The following is a 22,397-nucleotide window of genomic DNA, read 5'->3' on the forward strand; positions in this document are numbered from 1 at the left end:
TACATTACTCCGAGTGTGTGTGGGTTCACAATTGTAACACCGTCTGTCAGGAGTCTGTACATTACTCCGAGTGTGTGTGGGTTCACAATTGTAACACCGTCTGTCAGGAGTCTGTACATTACTCCGAGTGTGTGTGGGTTCATAATTGTAACACCGTCTGTCAGGAGTCTGTACATTACTCTGAGTGTGCGTGTGTTTACAATTGTAACACAGTCTGTAAAGAATCTGTACATTACTCCGAGTGTGTATGTCGGTTTACAATTGTAACACTGTCTGTCAGGAGTCTGTACATTACTCCGAGTGTTTGTGGGTTTACAATTGTAACGCCCTCTGTCAGGAGTCTGTACATTACTCCGAGTGTGTGTGTGGGTTTATAATTGAAACACTGTCGCTCAGGAGTCTGTACATTACTCCAACTTTGTGTGGGTTTACAATTGTAACACTGTCTCTCAGGAGTCTGTACATTACTCCGAGTGTGCGTGGGTTTACAATTGTAACGCCCTCTGTCAGGAGTCTGTACATTACTCCGAGTATGTGTAGGTTTACAATTGTAACACTGTCTGTCAGGAGTCTGTACATTACTCCGAGTGTGCGTGGGTTCATAATTGTAACACCGTCTCTCAGGAGTCTGTACATTACTCCGAGTATGCGTGGGTTTACAATTGTAACGCCCTCTGTCAGGAGTCTGTACATTACTCCGAGTGTGTGTGGGTTCACAATTGTAACACCGTCTGTCAGGAGTCTGTACATTACTCCGAGTGTGTGTGGGTTCACAATTGTAACACCGTCTGTCAGGAGTCTGTACAATACTCCGAGTGTGCATGGGTTTACAATTTTAACACCGTCTGTCAGGAATCTGTACATTACTCCGAGTGTGTGTGGGTTCATAATTGTAACACCGTCTGTCAGGAGTCTGTACATTACACCGAGTGTGCGTGTGTTTACAATTGTAACACAGTCTGTCAGGAGTCTGTACATTACTCCGAGTGTGCGTGGGTTTACAATTGTAACGCCCTCTGTCAGGAGTCTGTACATTACTCCGAGTGTGTGTGTGGGTTTACAATTGTAACACTGTCTCTCAGGAGTCTGTACATTACTCCGAGTGTGCGTGGGTTTACAATTGTAACGCCCTCTGTCAGGAGTCTGTACATTACTCCGAGTGTGCATGGGTTTACAATTGGAACACCGTCTGTCAGGAGTCTGTACATTACTCCGAGTGTGCATGGGTTTACAATTGTAACACCGTCTGTCAGGAGTCTGTACATTACTCCGAGTGTGCGTGTGTTTACAATTGTAACACCGTCTGTCAGGAGTCTGTACATTACTCCGAGTGTGTGTGGTTTCATAATTGTAACACCGTCTGTCAAGAGTCTGTACATTACTACGAGTGTGCGTGTGTTTACAATTGTAACACCGTCTGTAAAGAATCTGTACATTACTCCGAGTGTGTGTGTGGGTTTACAATTGTAACACAGTCTGTCAGGAGTCTGTACATTACTCCGAGTGTGCGTGGGTTTACAATTGTAACGCCCTCTGTCAGGAGTCTGTACATTACTCCGAGTGTGTGTGTGGGTTTACAATTGTAACACTGTCTCTCAGGAGTCTGTACATTACTCCGAGTGTGCGTGGGTTTACAATTGTAACGCCCTCTGTCAGGAGTCTGTACATTACTCCGAGTGTGTGTGTGGGTTTACAATTGTAACACTGTCTCTCAGGAGTCTGTACATTACTCCAACTATGTGTGGGTTTACAATTGTAACACTGTCTGTCAGGAGTCTGTACACTACTCCGAGTGTGTGTGTGGGTTTACAATTTTAACACTGTCTCTCAGGAGTCTGTACATTACTCCGAGTATGTGTAGGTTTACAATTGTAACACTGTCTGTCAGGAGTCTGTACATTACTCCAAGTGTGCGTGGGTTTACAATTGTAACACTGTCTCTCAAGGGTCTGTACATTACTCCGAGTGTGCGTGGGTTTACAATGGTAACGCCGTCTCTCAGGAGTCTGTACATTACTCCGAGTGTGCGTGGGTTTACAATTGTAATGCCCTCTGTCAGGAGTCTGTACATTACTCCGAGTGTGTGTGGGTTCACAATTGTAACACCGTCTGTCAGGAGTCTGTACATTACTCCGAGTGTGTGTGGGTTCACAATTGTAACACCGTCTGTCAGGAGTCTGTACATTACTCCGAGTGTGCATGGGTTTACAATTGTAACACCGTCTGTCAGGAATCTGTACATTACTCCGAGTGTGTGTGGGTTCATAATTGTAACACCGTCTGTCAGGAGTCTGTACATTACTCTGAGTGTGCGTGTGTTTACAATTGTAACACAGTCTGTAAAGAATCTGTACATTACTCCGAGTGTGTAAGTCGGTTTACAATTGTAACACTGTCTGTCAGGAGTCTGTACATTACTCCGAGTGTGCGTGGGTTTACAATTGTAACGCCCTCTGTCAGGAGTCTGTACATTACTCCGAGTGTGTGTGTGGGTTTACAATTGTAACACTGTCTCTCAGGAGTCTGTACATTACTCCAACTATGTGTGGGTTTACAATTGTAACACTGTCTCTCAGGAGTCTGTACATTACTCCGAGTGTGCGTGGGTTTACAATTGTAACGCCCTCTGTCAGGAGTCTGTACATTACTCCGAGTGTGTGTGTGGGTTTACAATTGTAACACTGTCTCTCAGGAGTCTGTACATTACTCCAACTATGTGTGGGTTTACAATTGTAACACTGTCTGTCAGGAGTCTGTACATTACTCTGAGTGTGCGTGGGTTTATAATTGTAATGCCCTCTGTCAGGAGTCTGTACACTACTCCGAGTGTGTGTGTGGGTTTACAATTTTAACACTGTCTCTCAGGAGTCTGTACATTACTCCGAGTATGTGTAGGTTTACAATTGTAACACTGTCTGTCAGGAGTCTGTACATTACTCCAAGTGTGCGTGGGTTTACAATTGTAACACTGTCTCTCAAGGGTCTGTACATTACTCCGAGTGTGCGTGGGTTTACAATGGTAACGCCGTCTCTCAGGAGTCTGTACATTACTCTGAGTGTGCGTGTGTTTACAATTGTAACGCCCTCTGTCAGGAGTCTGTACATTTCTCCAAGTGTGCGTGGGTTTACAATTGTAACACTGTCTGTCAGGAGTCTGTACATTACTCGAGTGTGCGTGGGTTTACAATTGTAACACTGTCTGTCAGGAGTCTGTACATTACTCCGAGTGTGTGTGGGTTTACAATTGTAACACTGTCTGTCAGGAGTCTGCATATTACTCCGAGTGTGCGTGGTTTTACAATTGTAACACTGTCTCTCAGGGGTCTGTACATTACTCCGAGTGTGCGTGGGTTTACAATGGTAAGGCCGTCTCTCAGGAGTCTGTACATTACTCCGAGTGTGCGTGGGTTTACAATTGTAACGCCCTCTGTCAGGAGTCTGTACATTACTCCGAGTGTGTGTGGGTTCACAATTGTAACACCGTCTGTCAGGAGTCTGTACATTACTCCGAGTGTGTGTGGGTTCACAATTGTAACACCGTCTGTCAGGAGTCTGTACAATACTCCGAGTGTGCATGGGTTTACAATTTTAACACCGTCTGTCAGGAGTCTGTACATTACTCCGAGTGTGTGTGTGGGTTTACAATTGTAACACTGTCTCTCAGGAGTCTGTACATTACTCCAACTATGTGTGGGTTTACAATTGTAACACTGTCTGTCAGGAGTCTGTACATTACTCTGAGTGTGCGTGGGTTTATAATTGTAATGCCCTCTGTCAGGAGTCTGTACACTACTCCGAGTGTGTGTGTGGGTTTACAATTTTAACACTGTCTCTCAGGAGTCTGTACATTACTCCGAGTATGTGTAGGTTTACAATTGTAACACTGTCTGTCAGGAGTCTGTACATTACTCCAAGTGTGCGTGGGTTTACAATTGTAACACTGTCTCTCAAGGGTCTGTACATTACTCCGAGTGTGCGTGGGTTTACAATGGTAACGCCGTCTCTCAGGAGTCTGTACATTACTCCGAGTGTGCGTGGGTTTACAATTGTAACGCCCTCTGTCAGGAGTCTGTACATTTCTCCAAGTGTGCGTGGGTTTACAATTGTAACACTGTCTGTCAGGAGTCTGTACATTACTCGAGTGTGCGTGGGTTTACAATTGTAACACTGTCTGTCAGGAGTCTGTACATTACTCGAGTGTGCGTGGGTTTACAATTGTAACGCCCTCTGTCAGGAGTCTGTACATTTCTCCAAGTGTGCGTGGGTTTACAATTGTAACACTGTCTGTCAGGAGTCTGTACATTACTCGAGTGTGCGTGGGTTTACAATTGTAACACCATCTGTCAGGAGTCTGTACATTACTCCGAGTGTGTGTGGGTTTACAATTGTAACACTGTCTGTCAGGAGTCTGCATATTACTCCGAGTGTGCGTGGTTTTACAATTGTAACACTGTCTCTCAGGGGTCTGTACATTACTCCGAGTGTGCGTGGGTTTACAATGGTAAGGCCGTCTCTCAGGAGTCTGTACATTACTCCGAGTGTGCGTGGGTTTACAATTGTAACGCCCTCTGTCAGGAGTCTGTACATTACTCCGAGTGTGTGTGGGTTCACAATTGTAACACCGTCTGTCAGGAGTCTGTACATTACTCCGAGTGTGTGTGGGTTCACAATTGTAACACCGTCTGTCAGGAATCTGTACATTACTCCGAGTGTGTGTGGGTTCATAATTGTAACACCGTCTGTCAGGAGTCTGTACATTACACCGAGTGTGCGTGTGTTTACAATTGTAACACAGTCTGTCAGGAGTCTGTACATTACTCCGAGTGTGCATGGGTTTACAATTGTAACGCCCTCTGTCAGGAGTCTGTACATTACTCCGAGTGTGTGTGTGGGTTTACAATTGTAACACTGTCTCTCAGGAGTCTGTACATTACTCCGAGTGTGCGTGGGTTTACAATTGTAACGCCCTCTGTCAGGAGTCTGTACATTACTCCGAGTGTGCATGGGTTTACAATTGGAACACCGTCTGTCAGGAGTCTGTACATTACTCCGAGTGTGTGTGGGTTCAGAATTGTAACACCGTCTGTCAGGAGTCTGTACATTACTCCGAGTGTGCATGGGTTTACAATTGTAACACCGTCTGTCAGGAATCTGTACATTACTCCGAGTGTGTGTGGGTTCATAATTGTAACACCGTCTGTCAGGAATCTGTACATTACTCCGAGTGTGTGTGGGTTCATAATTGTAACACCGTCTGTCAAGAGTCTGTACATTACTCTGAGTGTGCGTGTGTTTACAATTGTAACACAGTCTGTAAAGAATCTGTACATTACTCCGAGTGTGTATGTCGGTTTACAATTGTAACACTGTCTGTCAGGAGTCTGTACATTACTCCGAGTGTGCGTGGGTTTACAATTGTAACGCCCTCTGTCAGGAGTCTGTACATTACTCCGAGTGTGTGTGTGGGTTTACAATTGTAACACTGTCTCTCAGGAGTCTGTACATTACTCCAACTATGTGTGGGTTTACAATTGTAACACTGTCTCTCAGGAGTCTGTACATTACTCCGAGTGTGCGTGGGTTTACAATTGTAACGCCCTCTGTCAGGAGTCTGTACATTACTCCGAGTGTGTGTGTGGGTTTACAATTGTAACACTGTCTCTCAGGAGTCTGTACATTACTCCAACTATGTGTGGGTTTACAATTGTAACACTGTCTGTCAGGAGTCTGTACATTACTCTGAGTGTGCGTGGGTTTATAATTGTAATGCCCTCTGTCAGGAGTCTGTACACTACTCCGAGTGTGTGTGTGGGTTTACAATTTTAACACTGTCTCTCAGGAGTCTGTACATTACTCCGAGTATGTGTAGGTTTACAATTGTAACACTGTCTGTCAGGAGTCTGTACATTACTCCAAGTGTGCGTGGGTTTACAATTGTAACACTGTCTCTCAAGGGTCTGTACATTACTCCGAGTGTGCGTGGGTTTACAATGGTAACGCCGTCTCTCAGGAGTCTGTACATTACTCCGAGTGTGCGTGGGTTTACAATTGTAACGCCCTCTGTCAGGAGTCTGTACATTTCTCCAAGTGTGCGTGGGTTTACAATTGTAACACTGTCTGTCAGGAGTCTGTACATTACTCGAGTGTGCGTGGGTTTACAATTGTAACACTGTCTGTCAGGAGTCTGTACATTACTCCGAGTGTGTGTGGGTTTACAATTGTAACACTGTCTGTCAGGAGTCTGCATATTACTCCGAGTGTGCGTGGTTTTACAATTGTAACACTGTCTCTCAGGGGTCTGTACATTACTCCGAGTGTGCGTGGGTTCATAATTGTAACACCGTCTCTCAGGAGTCTGTACATTACTCCGAGTATGCGTGGGTTTACAATTGTAACGCCCTCTGTCAGGAGTCTGTACATTACTCCGAGTGTGTGTGGGTTCACAATTGTAACACCGTCTGTCAGGAGTCTGTACATTACTCCGAGTGTGTGTGGGTTCACAATTGTAACACCGTCTGTCAGGAGTCTGTACAATACTCCGAGTGTGCATGGGTTTACAATTTTAACACCGTCTGTCAGGAATCTGTACATTACTCCGAGTGTGTGTGGGTTCATAATTGTAACACCGTCTGTCAGGAGTCTGTACATTACACCGAGTGTGCGTGTGTTTACAATTGTAACACAGTCTGTCAGGAGTCTGTACATTACTCCGAGTGTGCGTGGGTTTACAATTGTAACGCCCTCTGTCAGGAGTCTGTACATTACTCCGAGTGTGTGTGTGGGTTTACAATTGTAACACTGTCTCTCAGGAGTCTGTACATTACACCGAGTGTGCGTGGGTTTACAATTGTAACGCCCTCTGTCAGGAGTCTGTACATTACTCCGAGTGTGCATGGGTTTACAATTGGAACACCGTCTGTCAGGAGTCTGTACATTACTCCGAGTGTGCATGGGTTTACAATTGTAACACCGTCTGTCAGGAGTCTGTACATTACTCCGAGTGTGCGTGTGTTTACAATTGTAACACCGTCTGTCAGGAGTCTGTACATTACTCCGAGTGTGTGTGGTTTCATAATTGTAACACCGTCTGTCAAGAGTCTGTACATTACTACGAGTGTGCGTGTGTTTACAATTGTAACACCGTCTGTAAAGAATCTGTACATTACTCCGAGTGTGTGTGTGGGTTTACAATTGTAACACAGTCTGTCAGGAGTCTGTACATTACTCCGAGTGTGCGTGGGTTTACAATTGTAACGCCCTCTGTCAGGAGTCTGTACATTACTCCGAGTGTGTGTGTGGGTTTACAATTGTAACACTGTCTCTCAGGAGTCTGTACATTACTCCGAGTGTGCGTGGGTTTACAATTGTAACGCCCTCTGTCAGGAGTCTGTACATTACTCCGAGTGTGTGTGTGGGTTTACAATTGTAACACTGTCTCTCAGGAGTCTGTACATTACTCCAACTATGTGTGGGTTTACAATTGTAACACTGTCTGTCAGGAGTCTGTACATTACTCCAAGTGTGCGTGGGTTTATAATTGTAATGCCCTCTGTCAGGAGTCTGTACACTACTCCGAGTGTGTGTGTGGGTTTACAATTTTAACACTGTCTCTCAGGAGTCTGTACATTACTCCGAGTATGTGTAGGTTTACAATTGTAACACTGTCTGTCAGGAGTCTGTACATTACTCCAAGTGTGCGTGGGTTTACAATTGTAACACTGTCTCTCAAGGGTCTGTACATTACTCCGAGTGTGCGTGGGTTTACAATGGTAACGCCGTCTCTCAGGAGTCTGTACATTACTCCGAGTGTGCGTGGGTTTACAATTGTAATGCCCTCTGTCAGGAGTCTGTACATTACTCCGAGTGTGTGTGGGTTCACAATTGTAACACCGTCTGTCAGGAGTCTGTACATTACTCCGAGTGTGTGTGGGTTCACAATTGTAACACCGTCTGTCAGGAGTCTGTACATTACTCCGAGTGTGCATGGGTTTACAATTGTAACACCGTCTGTCAGGAATCTGTACATTACTCCGAGTGTGTGTGGGTTCATAATTGTAACACCGTCTGTCAGGAGTCTGTACATTACTCTGAGTGTGCGTGTGTTTACAATTGTAACACAGTCTGTAAAGAATCTGTACATTACTCCGAGTGTGTAAGTCGGTTTACAATTGTAACACTGTCTGTCAGGAGTCTGTACATTACTCCGAGTGTGCGTGGGTTTACAATTGTAACGCCCTCTGTCAGGAGTCTGTACATTACTCCGAGTGTGTGTGTGGGTTTACAATTGTAACACTGTCTCTCAGGAGTCTGTACATTACTCCAACTATGTGTGGGTTTACAATTGTAACACAGTCTCTCAGGAGTCTGTACATTACTCCGAGTGTGCGTGGGTTTACAATTGTAACGCCCTCTGTCAGGAGTCTGTACATTACTCCGAGTGTGTGTGTGGGTTTACAATTGTAACACTGTCTCTCAGGAGTCTGTACATTACTCCAACTATGTGTGGGTTTACAATTGTAACACTGTCTGTCAGGAGTCTGTACATTACTCTGAGTGTGCGTGGGTTTATAATTGTAATGCCCTCTGTCAGGAGTCTGTACACTACTCCGAGTGTGTGTGTGGGTTTACAATTTTAACACTGTCTCTCAGGAGTCTGTACATTACTCCGAGTATGTGTAGGTTTACAATTGTAACACTGTCTGTCAGGAGTCTGTACATTACTCCAAGTGTGCGTGGGTTTACAATTGTAACACTGTCTCTCAAGGGTCTGTACATTACTCCGAGTGTGCGTGGGTTTACAATGGTAACGCCGTCTCTCAGGAGTCTGTACATTACTCTGAGTGTGCGTGTGTTTACAATTGTAACGCCCTCTGTCAGGAGTCTGTACATTTCTCCAAGTGTGCGTGGGTTTACAATTGTAACACTGTCTGTCAGGAGTCTGTACATTACTCGAGTGTGCGTGGGTTTACAATTGTAACACTGTCTGTCAGGAGTCTGTACATTACTCCGAGTGTGTGTGGGTTTACAATTGTAACACTGTCTGTCAGGAGTCTGCATATTACTCCGAGTGTGCGTGGTTTTACAATTGTAACACTGTCTCTCAGGGGTCTGTACATTACTCCGAGTGTGCGTGGGTTTACAATGGTAAGGCCGTCTCTCAGGAGTCTGTACATTACTCCGAGTGTGCGTGGGTTTACAATTGTAACGCCCTCTGTCAGGAGTCTGTACATTACTCCGAGTGTGTGTGGGTTCACAATTGTAACACCGTCTGTCAGGAGTCTGTACATTACTCCGAGTGTGTGTGGGTTCACAATTGTAACACCGTCTGTCAGGAGTCTGTACAATACTCCGAGTGTGCATGGGTTTACAATTTTAACACCGTCTGTCAGGAGTCTGTACATTACTCCGAGTGTGTGTGTGGGTTTACAATTGTAACACTGTCTCTCAGGAGTCTGTACATTACTCCAACTATGTGTGGGTTTACAATTGTAACACTGTCTGTCAGGAGTCTGTACATTACTCTGAGTGTGCGTGGGTTTATAATTGTAATGCCCTCTGTCAGGAGTCTGTACACTACTCCGAGTGTGTGTGTGGGTTTACAATTTTAACACTGTCTCTCAGGAGTCTGTACATTACTCCGAGTATGTGTAGGTTTACAATTGTAACACTGTCTGTCAGGAGTCTGTACATTACTCCAAGTGTGCGTGGGTTTACAATTGTAACACTGTCTCTCAAGGGTCTGTACATTACTCCGAGTGTGCGTGGGTTTACAATGGTAACGCCGTCTCTCAGGAGTCTGTACATTACTCCGAGTGTGCGTGGGTTTACAATTGTAACGCCCTCTGTCAGGAGTCTGTACATTTCTCCAAGTGTGCGTGGGTTTACAATTGTAACACTGTCTGTCAGGAGTCTGTACATTACTCGAGTGTGCGTGGGTTTACAATTGTAACACTGTCTGTCAGGAGTCTGTACATTACTCGAGTGTGCGTGGGTTTACAATTGTAACGCCCTCTGTCAGGAGTCTGTACATTTCTCCAAGTGTGCGTGGGTTTACAATTGTAACACTGTCTGTCAGGAGTCTGTACATTACTCGAGTGTGCGTGGGTTTACAATTGTAACACCGTCTGTCAGGAGTCTGTACATTACTCCGAGTGTGTGTGGGTTTACAATTGTAACACTGTCTGTCAGGAGTCTGCATATTACTCCGAGTGTGCGTGGTTTTACAATTGTAACACTGTCTCTCAGGGGTCTGTACATTACTCCGAGTGTGCGTGGGTTTACAATGGTAAGGCCGTCTCTCAGGAGTCTGTACATTACTCCGAGTGTGCGTGGGTTTACAATTGTATCGCCCTCTGTCAGGAGTCTGTACATTACTCCGAGTGTGTGTGGGTTCACAATTGTAACACCGTCTGTCAGGAGTCTGTACATTACTCCGAGTGTGTGTGGGTTCACAATTGTAACACCGTCTGTCAGGAATCTGTACATTACTCCGAGTGTGTGTGGGTTCATAATTGTAACACCGTCTGTCAGGAGTCTGTACATTACACCGAGTGTGCGTGTGTTTACAATTGTAACACAGTCTGTCAGGAGTCTGTACATTACTCCGAGTGTGCATGGGTTTACAATTGTAACGCCCTCTGTCAGGAGTCTGTACATTACTCCGAGTGTGTGTGTGGGTTTACAATTGTAACACTGTCTCTCAGGAGTCTGTACATTACTCCGAGTGTGCGTGGGTTTACAATTGTAACGCCCTCTGTCAGGAGTCTGTACATTACTCCGAGTGTGCATGGGTTTACAATTGGAACACCGTCTGTCAGGAGTCTGTACATTACTCCGAGTGTGTGTGGGTTCAGAATTGTAACACCGTCTGTCAGGAGTCTGTACATTACTCCGAGTGTGCATGGGTTTACAATTGTAACACCGTCTGTCAGGAATCTGTACATTACTCCGAGTGTGTGTGGGTTCATAATTGTAACACCGTCTGTCAGGAATCTGTACATTACTCCGAGTGTGTGTGGGTTCATAATTGTAACACCGTCTGTCAAGAGTCTGTACATTACTCTGAGTGTGCGTGTGTTTACAATTGTAACACAGTCTGTAAAGAATCTGTACATTACTCCGAGTGTGTATGTCGGTTTACAATTGTAACACTGTCTGTCAGGAGTCTGTACATTACTCCGAGTGTGCGTGGGTTTACAATTGTAACACCGTCTGTCAGGAGTCTGTACATTACTCCGAGTGTGTGTGGTTTCATAATTGTAACACCGTCTGTCAAGAGTCTGTACATTACTACGAGTGTGCGTGTGTTTACAATTGTAACACCGTCTGTAAAGAATCTGTACATTACTCCGAGTGTGTGTGTGGGTTTACAATTGTAACACAGTCTGTCAGGAGTCTGTACATTACTCCGAGTGTGCGTGGGTTTACAATTGTAACGCCCTCTGTCAGGAGTCTGTACATTACTCCGAGTGTGTGTGTGGGTTTACAATTGTAACACTGTCTCTCAGGAGTCTGTACATTACTCCGAGTGTGCGTGGGTTTACAATTGTAACGCCCTCTGTCAGGAGTCTGTACATTACTCCGAGTGTGTGTGTGGGTTTACAATTGTAACACTGTCTCTCAGGAGTCTGTACATTACTCCAACTATGTGTGGGTTTACAATTGTAACACTGTCTGTCAGGAGTCTGTACATTACTCCAAGTGTGCGTGGGTTTATAATTGTAATGCCCTCTGTCAGGAGTCTGTACACTACTCCGAGTGTGTGTGTGGGTTTACAATTTTAACACTGTCTCTCAGGAGTCTGTACATTACTCCGAGTATGTGTAGGTTTACAATTGTAACACTGTCTGTCAGGAGTCTGTACATTACTCCAAGTGTGCGTGGGTTTACAATTGTAACACTGTCTCTCAAGGGTCTGTACATTACTCCGAGTGTGCGTGGGTTTACAATGGTAACGCCGTCTCTCAGGAGTCTGTACATTACTCCGAGTGTGCGTGGGTTTACAATTGTAATGCCCTCTGTCAGGAGTCTGTACATTACTCCGAGTGTGTGTGGGTTCACAATTGTAACACCGTCTGTCAGGAGTCTGTACATTACTCCGAGTGTGTGTGGGTTCACAATTGTAACACCGTCTGTCAGGAGTCTGTACATTACTCCGAGTGTGCATGGGTTTACAATTGTAACACCGTCTGTCAGGAATCTGTACATTACTCCGAGTGTGTGTGGGTTCATAATTGTAACACCGTCTGTCAGGAGTCTGTACATTACTCTGAGTGTGCGTGTGTTTACAATTGTAACACAGTCTGTAAAGAATCTGTACATTACTCCGAGTGTGTAAGTCGGTTTACAATTGTAACACTGTCTGTCAGGAGTCTGTACATTACTCCGAGTGTGCGTGGGTTTACAATTGTAACGCCCTCTGTCAGGAGTCTGTACATTACTCCGAGTGTGTGTGTGGGTTTACAATTGTAACACTGTCTCTCAGGAGTCTGTACATTACTCCAACTATGTGTGGGTTTACAATTGTAACACAGTCTCTCAGGAGTCTGTACATTACTCCGAGTGTGCGTGGGTTTACAATTGTAACGCCCTCTGTCAGGAGTCTGTACATTACTCCGAGTGTGTGTGTGGGTTTACAATTGTAACACTGTCTCTCAGGAGTCTGTACATTACTCCAACTATGTGTGGGTTTACAATTGTAACACTGTCTGTCAGGAGTCTGTACATTACTCTGAGTGTGCGTGGGTTTATAATTGTAATGCCCTCTGTCAGGAGTCTGTACACTACTCCGAGTGTGTGTGTGGGTTTACAATTTTAACACTGTCTCTCAGGAGTCTGTACATTACTCCGAGTATGTGTAGGTTTACAATTGTAACACTGTCTGTCAGGAGTCTGTACATTACTCCAAGTGTGCGTGGGTTTACAATTGTAACACTGTCTCTCAAGGGTCTGTACATTACTCCGAGTGTGCGTGGGTTTACAATGGTAACGCCGTCTCTCAGGAGTCTGTACATTACTCTGAGTGTGCGTGTGTTTACAATTGTAACGCCCTCTGTCAGGAGTCTGTACATTTCTCCAAGTGTGCGTGGGTTTACAATTGTAACACTGTCTGTCAGGAGTCTGTACATTACTCGAGTGTGCGTGGGTTTACAATTGTAACACTGTCTGTCAGGAGTCTGTACATTACTCCGAGTGTGTGTGGGTTTACAATTGTAACACTGTCTGTCAGGAGTCTGCATATTACTCCGAGTGTGCGTGGTTTTACAATTGTAACACTGTCTCTCAGGGGTCTGTACATTACTCCGAGTGTGCGTGGGTTCATAATTGTAACACCGTCTCTCAGGAGTCTGTACATTACTCCGAGTATGCGTGGGTTTACAATTGTAACGCCCTCTGTCAGGAGTCTGTACATTACTCCGAGTGTGTGTGGGTTCACAATTGTAACACCGTCTGTCAGGAGTCTGTACATTACTCCGAGTGTGTGTGGGTTCACAATTGTAACACCGTCTGTCAGGAGTCTGTACAATACTCCGAGTGTGCATGGGTTTACAATTTTAACACCGTCTGTCAGGAATCTGTACATTACTCCGAGTGTGTGTGGGTTCATAATTGTAACACCGTCTGTCAGGAGTCTGTACATTACACCGAGTGTGCGTGTGTTTACAATTGTAACACAGTCTGTCAGGAGTCTGTACATTACTCCGAGTGTGCGTGGGTTTACAATTGTAACGCCCTCTGTCAGGAGTCTGTACATTACTCCGAGTGTGTGTGTGGGTTTACAATTGTAACACTGTCTCTCAGGAGTCTGTACATTACACCGAGTGTGCGTGGGTTTACAATTGTAACGCCCTCTGTCAGGAGTCTGTACATTACTCCGAGTGTGCATGGGTTTACAATTGGAACACCGTCTGTCAGGAGTCTGTACATTACTCCGAGTGTGCATGGGTTTACAATTGTAACACCGTCTGTCAGGAGTCTGTACATTACTCCGAGTGTGCGTGTGTTTACAATTGTAACACCGTCTGTCAGGAGTCTGTACATTACTCCGAGTGTGTGTGGTTTCATAATTGTAACACCGTCTGTCAAGAGTCTGTACATTACTACGAGTGTGCGTGTGTTTACAATTGTAACACCGTCTGTAAAGAATCTGTACATTACTCCGAGTGTGTGTGTGGGTTTACAATTGTAACACAGTCTGTCAGGAGTCTGTACATTACTCCGAGTGTGCGTGGGTTTACAATTGTAACGCCCTCTGTCAGGAGTCTGTACATTACTCCGAGTGTGTGTGTGGGTTTACAATTGTAACACTGTCTCTCAGGAGTCTGTACATTACTCCGAGTGTGCGTGGGTTTACAATTGTAACGCCCTCTGTCAGGAGTCTGTACATTACTCCGAGTGTGTGTGTGGGTTTACAATTGTAACACTGTCTCTCAGGAGTCTGTACATTACTCCAACTATGTGTGGGTTTACAATTGTAACACTGTCTGTCAGGAGTCTGTACATTACTCCAAGTGTGCGTGGGTTTATAATTGTAATGCCCTCTGTCAGGAGTCTGTACACTACTCCGAGTGTGTGTGTGGGTTTACAATTTTAACACTGTCTCTCAGGAGTCTGTACATTACTCCGAGTATGTGTAGGTTTACAATTGTAACACTGTCTGTCAGGAGTCTGTACATTACTCCAAGTGTGCGTGGGTTTACAATTGTAACACTGTCTCTCAAGGGTCTGTACATTACTCCGAGTGTGCGTGGGTTTACAATGGTAACGCCGTCTCTCAGGAGTCTGTACATTACTCCGAGTGTGCGTGGGTTTACAATTGTAATGCCCTCTGTCAGGAGTCTGTACATTACTCCGAGTGTGTGTGGGTTCACAATTGTAACACCGTCTGTCAGGAGTCTGTACATTACTCCGAGTGTGTGTGGGTTCACAATTGTAACACCGTCTGTCAGGAGTCTGTACATTACTCCGAGTGTGCATGGGTTTACAATTGTAACACCGTCTGTCAGGAATCTGTACATTACTCCGAGTGTGTGTGGGTTCATAATTGTAACACCGTCTGTCAGGAGTCTGTACATTACTCTGAGTGTGCGTGTGTTTACAATTGTAACACAGTCTGTAAAGAATCTGTACATTACTCCGAGTGTGTAAGTCGGTTTACAATTGTAACACTGTCTGTCAGGAGTCTGTACATTACTCCGAGTGTGCGTGGGTTTACAATTGTAACGCCCTCTGTCAGGAGTCTGTACATTACTCCGAGTGTGTGTGTGGGTTTACAATTGTAACACTGTCTCTCAGGAGTCTGTACATTACTCCAACTATGTGTGGGTTTACAATTGTAACACAGTCTCTCAGGAGTCTGTACATTACTCCGAGTGTGCGTGGGTTTACAATTGTAACGCCCTCTGTCAGGAGTCTGTACATTACTCCGAGTGTGTGTGTGGGTTTACAATTGTAACACTGTCTCTCAGGAGTCTGTACATTACTCCAACTATGTGTGGGTTTACAATTGTAACACTGTCTGTCAGGAGTCTGTACATTACTCTGAGTGTGCGTGGGTTTATAATTGTAATGCCCTCTGTCAGGAGTCTGTACACTACTCCGAGTGTGTGTGTGGGTTTACAATTTTAACACTGTCTCTCAGGAGTCTGTACATTACTCCGAGTATGTGTAGGTTTACAATTGTAACACTGTCTGTCAGGAGTCTGTACATTACTCCAAGTGTGCGTGGGTTTACAATTGTAACACTGTCTCTCAAGGGTCTGTACATTACTCCGAGTGTGCGTGGGTTTACAATGGTAACGCCGTCTCTCAGGAGTCTGTACATTACTCTGAGTGTGCGTGTGTTTACAATTGTAACGCCCTCTGTCAGGAGTCTGTACATTTCTCCAAGTGTGCGTGGGTTTACAATTGTAACACTGTCTGTCAGGAGTCTGTACATTACTCGAGTGTGCGTGGGTTTACAATTGTAACACTGTCTGTCAGGAGTCTGTACATTACTCCGAGTGTGTGTGGGTTTACAATTGTAACACTGTCTGTCAGGAGTCTGCATATTACACCGAGTGTGCGTGGTTTTACAATTGTAACACTGTCTCTCAGGGGTCTGTACATTACTCCGAGTGTGCGTGGGTTTACAATGGTAAGGCCGTCTCTCAGGAGTCTGTACATTACTCCGAGTGTGCGTGGGTTTACAATTGTAACGCCCTCTGTCAGGAGTCTGTACATTACTCCGAGTGTGTGTGGGTTCACAATTGTAACACCGTCTGTCAGGAGTCTGTACATTACTCCGAGTGTGTGTGGGTTCACAATTGTAACACCGTCTGTCAGGAGTCTGTACAATACTCCGAGTGTGCATGGGTTTACAATTTTAACACCGTCTGTCAGGAGTCTGTACATTACTCCGAGTGTGTGTGTGGGTTTACAATTGTAACACTGTCTCTCAGGAGTCTGTACATTACTCCAACTATGTGTGGGTTTACAATTGTAACACTGTCTGTCAGGAGTCTGTACATTACTCTGAGTGTGCGTGGGTTTATAATTGTAATGCCCTCTGTCAGGAGTCTGTACACTACTCCGAGTGTGTGTGTGGGTTTACAATTTTAACACTGTCTCTCAGGAGTCTGTACATTACTCCGAGTATGTGTAGGTTTACAATTGTAACACTGTCTGTCAGGAGTCTGTACATTACTCCAAGTGTGCGTGGGTTTACAATTGTAACACTGTCTCTCAAGGGTCTGTACATTACTCCGAGTGTGCGTGGGTTTACAATGGTAACGCCGTCTCTCAGGAGTCTGTACATTACTCTGAGTGTGCGTGGGTTTACAATTGTAACGCCCTCTGTCAGGAGTCTGTACATTTCTCCAAGTGTGCGTGGGTTTACAATTGTAACACTGTCTGTCAGGAGTCTGTACATTACTCGAGTGTGCGTGGGTTTACAATTGTAACACTGTCTGTCAGGAGTCTGTACATTACTCGAGTGTGCGTGGGTTTACAATTGTAACGCCCTCTGTCAGGAGTCTGTACATTTCTCCAAGTGTGCGTGGGTTTACAATTGTAACACTGTCTGTCAGGAGTCTGTACATTACTCGAGTGTGCGTGGGTTTACAATTGTAACACCGTCTGTCAGGAGTCTGTACATTACTCCGAGTGTGTGTGGGTTTACAATTGTAACACTGTCTGTCAGGAGTCTGCATATTACTCCGAGTGTGCGTGGTTTTACAATTGTAACACTGTCTCTCAGGGGTCTGTACATTACTCCGAGTGTGCGTGGGTTTACAATGGTAAGGCCGTCTCTCAGGAGTCTGTACATTACTCCGAGTGTGCGTGGGTTTACAATTGTATCGCCCTCTGTCAGGAGTCTGTACATTACTCCGAGTGTGTGTGGGTTCACAATTGTAACACCGTCTGTCAGGAGTCTGTACATTACTCCGAGTGTGTGTGGGTTCACAATTGTAACACCGTCTGTCAGGAATCTGTACATTACTCCGAGTGTGTGTGGGTTCATAATTGTAACACCGTCTGTCAGGAGTCTGTACATTACACCGAGTGTGCGTGTGTTTACAATTGTAACACAGTCTGTCAGGAGTCTGTACATTACTCCGAGTGTGCATGGGTTTACAATTGTAACGCCCTCTGTCAGGAGTCTGTACATTACTCCGAGTGTGTGTGTGGGTTTACAATTGTAACACTGTCTCTCAGGAGTCTGTACATTACTCCGAGTGTGCGTGGGTTTACAATTGTAACGCCCTCTGTCAGGAGTCTGTACATTACTCCGAGTGTGCATGGGTTTACAATTGGAACACCGTCTGTCAGGAGTCTGTACATTACTCCGAGTGTGTGTGGGTTCAGAATTGTAACACCGTCTGTCAGGAGTCTGTACATTACTCCGAGTGTGCATGGGTTTACAATTGTAACACCGTCTGTCAGGAATCTGTACATTACTCCGAGTGTGTGTGGGTTCATAATTGTAACACCGTCTGTCAGGAATCTGTACATTACTCCGAGTGTGTGTGGGTTCATAATTGTAACACCGTCTGTCAAGAGTCTGTACATTACTCTGAGTGTGCGTGTGTTTACAATTGTAACACAGTCTGTAAAGAATCTGTACATTACTCCGAGTGTGTATGTCGGTTTACAATTGTAACACTGTCTGTCAGGAGTCTGTACATTACTCCGAGTGTGCGTGGGTTTACAATTGTAACGCCCTCTGTCAGGAGTCTGTACATTTCTCCAAGTGTGCGTGGGTTTACAATTGTAACACTGTCTGTCAGGAGTCTGTACATTACTCGAGTGTGCGTGGGTTTACAATTGTAACACTGTCTGTCAGGAGTCTGTACATTACTCCGAGTGTGTGTGGGTTTACAATTGTAACACTGTCTGTCAGGAGTCTGCATATTACTCCGAGTGTGCGTGGTTTTACAATTGTAACACTGTCTCTCAGGGGTCTGTACATTACTCCGAGTGTGCGTGGGTTCATAATTGTAACACCGTCTCTCAGGAGTCTGTACATTACTCCGAGTATGCGTGGGTTTACAATTGTAACGCCCTCTGTCAGGAGTCTGTACATTACTCCGAGTGTGTGTGGGTTCACAATTGTAACACCGTCTGTCAGGAGTCTGTACATTACTCCGAGTGTGTGTGGGTTCACAATTGTAACACCGTCTGTCAGGAGTCTGTACAATACTCCGAGTGTGCATGGGTTTACAATTTTAACACCGTCTGTCAGGAATCTGTACATTACTCCGAGTGTGTGTGGGTTCATAATTGTAACACCGTCTGTCAGGAGTCTGTACATTACACCGAGTGTGCGTGTGTTTACAATTGTAACACAGTCTGTCAGGAGTCTGTACATTACTCCGAGTGTGCGTGGGTTTACAATTGTAACGCCCTCTGTCAGGAGTCTGTACATTACTCCGAGTGTGTGTGTGGGTTTACAATTGTAACACTGTCTCTCAGGAGTCTGTACATTACACCGAGTGTGCGTGGGTTTACAATTGTAACGCCCTCTGTCAGGAGTCTGTACATTACTCCGAGTGTGCATGGGTTTACAATTGGAACACCGTCTGTCAGGAGTCTGTACATTACTCCGAGTGTGCATGGGTTTACAATTGTAACACCGTCTGTCAGGAGTCTGTACATTACTCCGAGTGTGCGTGTGTTTACAATTGTAACACCGTCTGTCAGGAGTCTGTACATTACTCCGAGTGTGTGTGGTTTCATAATTGTAACACCGTCTGTCAAGAGTCTGTACATTACTACGAGTGTGCGTGTGTTTACAATTGTAACACCGTCTGTAAAGAATCTGTACATTACTCCGAGTGTGTGTGTGGGTTTACAATTGTAACACAGTCTGTCAGGAGTCTGTACATTACTCCGAGTGTGCGTGGGTTTACAATTGTAACGCCCTCTGTCAGGAGTCTGTACATTACTCCGAGTGTGTGTGTGGGTTTACAATTGTAACACTGTCTCTCAGGAGTCTGTACATTACTCCGAGTGTGCGTGGGTTTACAATTGTAACGCCCTCTGTCAGGAGTCTGTACATTACTCCGAGTGTGTGTGTGGGTTTACAATTGTAACACTGTCTCTCAGGAGTCTGTACATTACTCCAACTATGTGTGGGTTTACAATTGTAACACTGTCTGTCAGGAGTCTGTACATTACTCCAAGTGTGCGTGGGTTTATAATTGTAATGCCCTCTGTCAGGAGTCTGTACACTACTCCGAGTGTGTGTGTGGGTTTACAATTTTAACACTGTCTCTCAGGAGTCTGTACATTACTCCGAGTATGTGTAGGTTTACAATTGTAACACTGTCTGTCAGGAGTCTGTACATTACTCCAAGTGTGCGTGGGTTTACAATTGTAACACTGTCTCTCAAGGGTCTGTACATTACTCCGAGTGTGCGTGGGTTTACAATGGTAACGCCGTCTCTCAGGAGTCTGTACATTACTCCGAGTGTGCGTGGGTTTACAATTGTAATGCCCTCTGTCAGGAGTCTGTACATTACTCCGAGTGTGTGTGGGTTCACAATTGTAACACCGTCTGTCAGGAGTCTGTACATTACTCCGAGTGTGTGTGGGTTCACAATTGTAACACCGTCTGTCAGGAGTCTGTACATTACTCCGAGTGTGCATGGGTTTACAATTGTAACACCGTCTGTCAGGAATCTGTACATTACTCCGAGTGTGTGTGGGTTCATAATTGTAACACCGTCTGTCAGGAGTCTGTACATTACTCTGAGTGTGCGTGTGTTTACAATTGTAACACAGTCTGTAAAGAATCTGTACATTACTCCGAGTGTGTAAGTCGGTTTACAATTGTAACACTGTCTGTCAGGAGTCTGTACATTACTCCGAGTGTGCGTGGGTTTACAATTGTAACGCCCTCTGTCAGGAGTCTGTACATTACTCCGAGTGTGTGTGTGGGTTTACAATTGTAACACTGTCTCTCAGGAGTCTGTACATTACTCCAACTATGTGTGGGTTTACAATTGTAACACAGTCTCTCAGGAGTCTGTACATTACTCCGAGTGTGCGTGGGTTTACAATTGTAACGCCCTCTGTCAGGAGTCTGTACATTACTCCGAGTGTGTGTGTGGGTTTACAATTGTAACACTGTCTCTCAGGAGTCTGTACATTACTCCAACTATGTGTGGGTTTACAATTGTAACACTGTCTGTCAGGAGTCTGTACATTACTCTGAGTGTGCGTGGGTTTATAATTGTAATGCCCTCTGTCAGGAGTCTGTACACTACTCCGAGTGTGTGTGTGGGTTTACAATTTTAACACTGTCTCTCAGGAGTCTGTACATTACTCCGAGTATGTGTAGGTTTACAATTGTAACACTGTCTGTCAGGAGTCTGTACATTACTCCAAGTGTGCGTGGGTTTACAATTGTAACACTGTCTCTCAAGGGTCTGTACATTACTCCGAGTGTGCGTGGGTTTACAATGGTAACGCCGTCTCTCAGGAGTCTGTACATTACTCTGAGTGTGCGTGTGTTTACAATTGTAACGCCCTCTGTCAGGAGTCTGTACATTTCTCCAAGTGTGCGTGGGTTTACAATTGTAACACTGTCTGTCAGGAGTCTGTACATTACTCGAGTGTGCGTGGGTTTACAATTGTAACACTGTCTGTCAGGAGTCTGTACATTACTCCGAGTGTGTGTGGGTTTACAATTGTAACACTGTCTGTCAGGAGTCTGCATATTACTCCGAGTGTGCGTGGTTTTACAATTGTAACACTGTCTCTCAGGGGTCTGTACATTACTCCGAGTGTGCGTGGGTTTACAATGGTAAGGCCGTCTCTCAGGAGTCTGTACATTACTCCGAGTGTGCGTGGGTTTACAATTGTAACGCCCTCTGTCAGGAGTCTGTACATTACTCCGAGTGTGTGTGGGTTCACAATTGTAACACCGTCTGTCAGGAGTCTGTACATTACTCCGAGTGTGTGTGGGTTCACAATTGTAACACCGTCTGTCAGGAGTCTGTACAATACTCCGAGTGTGCATGGGTTTACAATTTTAACACCGTCTGTCAGGAGTCTGTACATTACTCCGAGTGTGTGTGTGGGTTTACAATTGTAACACTGTCTCTCAGGAGTCTGTACATTACTCCAACTATGTGTGGGTTTACAATTGTAACACTGTCTGTCAGGAGTCTGTACATTACTCTGAGTGTGCGTGGGTTTATAATTGTAATGCCCTCTGTCAGGAGTCTGTACACTACTCCGAGTGTGTGTGTGGGTTTACAATTTTAACACTGTCTCTCAGGAGTCTGTACATTACTCCGAGTATGTGTAGGTTTACAATTGTAACACTGTCTGTCAGGAGTCTGTACATTACTCCAAGTGTGCGTGGGTTTACAATTGTAACACTGTCTCTCAAGGGTCTGTACATTACTCCGAGTGTGCGTGGGTTTACAATGGTAACGCCGTCTCTCAGGAGTCTGTACATTACTCCGAGTGTGCGTGGGTTTACAATTGTAACGCCCTCTGTCAGGAGTCTGTACATTTCTCCAAGTGTGCGTGGGTTTACAATTGTAACACTGTCTGTCAGGAGTCTGTACATTACTCGAGTGTGCGTGGGTTTACAATTGTAACACTGTCTGTCAGGAGTCTGTACATTACTCGAGTGTGCGTGGGTTTACAATTGTAACGCCCTCTGTCAGGAGTCTGTACATTTCTCCAAGTGTGCGTGGGTTTACAATTGTAACACTGTCTGTCAGGAGTCTGTACATTACTCGAGTGTGCGTGGGTTTACAATTGTAACACCGTCTGTCAGGAGTCTGTACATTACTCCGAGTGTGTGTGGGTTTACAATTGTAACACTGTCTGTCAGGAGTCTGCATATTACTCCGAGTGTGCGTGGTTTTACAATTGTAACACTGTCTCTCAGGGGTCTGTAC

At 45.1% G+C, this 22,397-nt stretch overlaps 1 protein-coding gene across 1 annotated transcript in view; it reads right to left on the reverse strand.

Annotated features, from left to right (window-relative positions):
* LOC140719223 (complement factor B-like) overlaps window positions 1-22,397 on the reverse strand; it is a 231,626-nt gene that overhangs the window by 130,332 nt on the left and 78,897 nt on the right. The gene's annotated exons all lie outside the window — the stretch shown is intronic.

This window comes from Hemitrygon akajei, chromosome 2, assembly GCF_048418815.1.
Source record: "Hemitrygon akajei chromosome 2, sHemAka1.3, whole genome shotgun sequence".
In the NCBI taxonomy this organism is placed as follows: domain Eukaryota; kingdom Metazoa; phylum Chordata; class Chondrichthyes; order Myliobatiformes; family Dasyatidae; genus Hemitrygon; species Hemitrygon akajei.